Here is a 3,517-nt window from a genome sequence, read left to right on the forward strand (position 1 = left end):
GTGATAACAATACTTTATTAATTAGACTATAAACATCAGTTCATAGGGAGTCTGCATGTAGTAGATAGTAGGTCATGAACCCGAACTTCGTCTCTTTGTTATTTACATAAAGTATTTGAGTGTAGTTGATTCCTTGTAGTGAGATGCTATTTTTTATTCTTTTAAGGGACCATATAAATACCCCTTTAGGGTATTTAGGGGGCTAGGGTTTCCATCACTTTTTCAAGAGTGTCGTCTTCCACCTCTAGAAAGAAGAGAGTCATAGTCTCCCTCCTTTCAAAGACCGACCCTTTGAAGTGCTAAGATCAAGATGGAGCTATTAGGTGGAAGATCTTAAGTATATGAGACCTCTAAATACTTTAGGCTTTTTCTTCACCATGTGGATTAAATTTGGGAACATCCAAATTTGAGGTAAAGTTCTCTAAAACACTATTAATCTAGATCCTTATGATTACTATTATTATTATTATTATTATTATTATTATTATTAGTATTATTTTTTTTTATTTTTTTATTTTTTACTTTTACTCTTAGGATCTAAAGCCCTATGAAAAAATATATACACCTAACATGAGCCTAAGTTGGAGAACAAAGAGATCCAAAATTCCCTATAGGTTCATACTTCTTAGAAGATGTTGGCCTTCCTTTTGACTTTACCTTTTCTTAGAGGGCACAATAGATGTGAGTTCTAGAGTAATTAATTCTAGTAGTTTCCTTGGCAACTATTGCTTACCATTTGAATCAGAGCCATTTGTAGAAGTGCTCCATAATACTTTCATAACTTATATCCTATACTGTGTTTACTAGTTATAATAAGCATTTCATTTCTTTTACCAGTCTCTCATATCTGCTCAATCAATGCTTCCTTACTATAATAAATTATATCTATTGTGAAGATACATCTATAGTTTATCATTATTAGAGCTTTTGATATGAAATAACATTTAATTATTTTTAACATAAAAAATTAAGAGGTGTCTAAATGTAAAGTGCTTGACACCTTAAGAGTTGTCCAAAGTTACTCTATTAGATGTCTCTAAGGGTACACTACTACAAAAATAGTTTATGGTGTCACTATTTACGGTGTCACTTTTAAAATAATGACACCATAGGGTTTATAATTAATAAAGGTGACACATCATATAAAAAATCTTCAATTGAGGTAGTTAGAGATATTAATTTTATATTTATAGTGTCATTTTTTGGGAAGTGACATCATATAAAATAAATTTTTTTAGGTATTATAACTTAATGAGCCCACTTTTAGAATTAATAATGATGGATACTATATAAAAATCCCATTGTTTCCATATCTCACCCACAATCCAAAAAATCTCAATATATAAATCCTATATATAAAATCATGATCTTCTTCAACCTTTTCTCTCACCCATCCATAGTCAACACGCTTACAACGGACATTCTTCACTTTGTGGACTCCCAGGTAACCCAAAATCTCTTGGATCTATCATTTTTTTTCTTTTATTAATGTCATTATATTAATTGTTTCAACATCTTTGTATTATAGTTTTTGTGAATTGTGTTTTCTTGAGTTGTAGGGAAGAAAAATTTAGGTTTAATCTTCTAGCATAGAAGAAAAAACTGTAGATTAATTGATTTTTTAATCTAAACCAAAAACATGATCAAGTCCTTAAAAAAAGTGAAAAAATGAATGATTTTTAATATGTATTTGTGTGATAATGACAAGTACAGAATTTTTTTGAGATTTATTATCACATAATCTTCATCCTTTCTAAAAAACAAGAGAGGAAAAAAAAAAAGAATGATTTTTCTGTTTGTATCTAAGTGGGAATGAGATATAGAATTTCGTTGAGAGTATCCAACCCCACAAGGACCAATCCGGGAAGGCATGTGTGGTATTGACGGGAGATGATAAGATGAAAATCATAACCATAGCCATGTTCTCTCTGTGTCTTTCTATCCTCTTCAATTAATTCATGGGCATAGATATTTTATTTAGTTTTTATATTTAATTTATTTATAGTTTATTTAGTTTCTAAAATCCAATTAGCTAGATATTTTATTTAATTTTGTTTTTATATTTAAGTAGTTGAGTTTTGGAAAGTTTTTATATTTTGTTAATAGAAATAGAAATTTTTATATTTTTTATTATTAGGAATTTCTATTTTGTTAAATTGTAAGTATCTATCTCAATAAGAGATTATTAATATTCAAATGAAAGTGATGAAAGAGAGTAAATATTTTAATGCTCAATTATATTTTAATGTTATTTTTTTTTACATAAGAGTTTATTTATGTTTTCAATTTTGAAGTTCCCTTTCCAAGTCTAGTAACAAAAGTAGTGTCCAACCTTAAAATGGGCATGTGTGGTATTGACGGGAGATAATAAGATGGAAATCATAACCATAACCATGTTCTCTCTATGTCTTTCTATCCTATTCAATTAATTCATGGGCATAGATATTTTATTTAGTTTTTATATTTAGTTTATTTATAGTTTATTTAGTTTCTAAAATCCAATTAGCTAGATATTTTATTTGATTTTGTTTTTATATTTAAGTAGTTGAGTTTTGGAAAGTTTTTATATTTTGTTAATAGAAATAGATATGAGGACTTAAAGGGTTTATATTTAGGTAGTGCTTAAGCCAAGGAAAATGATAGTCCACTATCTTGACCCTATGCATCACAAACCATGTGAGGACTTAAATGACATCGTAAACATGTAAGTTCTTCCTATTATTTTTCATAGTATTATTTTTAAATAAAAAAATACATTCACCTCAAACACATTTTTTTTATTTATTTATATATATTAAAACATATAACATTTACCTATTTTAAAAATGTACCTATTGAACTTATTTACATAGGGCTCTTCGAATATTTGCAAAGAAAACATCTAAGAGGGAGCCATCTTAGCAACTAGTGCAGGTGACATCCAAAAATTTTTCTTTACACATTAGCTTATGCATTTGCACCATTTATATATGTGAGTACTAATGTTATTTAATAATTGATCGATTAGTGTCCAAGACAAGAAGGAGGGTTCGAATGTGGCTACTTTGTTGTGAGATTCATTAAAGAGATAATTTTTTATCCTACACTTATTGCTTCAAAGATATTACTTATTTAATGAATTGTACATAGTTTTAGGCCTCCAAATGTTATGCATTTTAATGTTATTTTCTTATTTGATTTCAGTTTGGTGATAAAAAAAAAACATATTCTCAAGTAGAATTCAATGAAATTAGAGGAGAATGGGCTACTTTTGTGCTACAACTAATCATGAATCATGTTGATGCATCATGATCACCATGCATGGTGAGTCCCTTAGCTACTACATGAATTTTTCCATAGGTATTGTATAGTAATGCTTATTCTTTGAATAATGTTTCTATTTGAAAAAAAAATAGTTCTTAGATTTGTTCATTTATGATAACATCGATCCATGTTTATTTTCTTCAATAAAAATCTCTAAAACTCATTAAATTTTGAAATGCAGGTATACACTCTTGGGAGGGTGAAATGGAGAATA

The 3,517-nt window shown here is 28.2% G+C and overlaps 1 long non-coding RNA gene across 1 annotated transcript; it reads left to right on the forward strand.

Moving 5' to 3' along the window:
* The first annotated feature begins 2,077 nt into the window (after positions 1 to 2,077).
* LOC132253665 (uncharacterized) lies at positions 2,078 to 3,049 on the forward strand. The gene is made up of 3 exons (XR_009465574.1): positions 2,078 to 2,704; positions 2,853 to 2,913; positions 3,008 to 3,049. It is a non-coding gene; the product is annotated as an uncharacterized LOC132253665 (long non-coding RNA).
* Positions 3,050 to 3,517: the final 468 nt, after the last annotated feature.

The sequence above is a fragment of the Vitis vinifera genome, chromosome 1 (genome assembly GCF_030704535.1).
Source record: "Vitis vinifera cultivar Pinot Noir 40024 chromosome 1, ASM3070453v1".
Taxonomy (NCBI): domain Eukaryota; kingdom Viridiplantae; phylum Streptophyta; class Magnoliopsida; order Vitales; family Vitaceae; genus Vitis; species Vitis vinifera.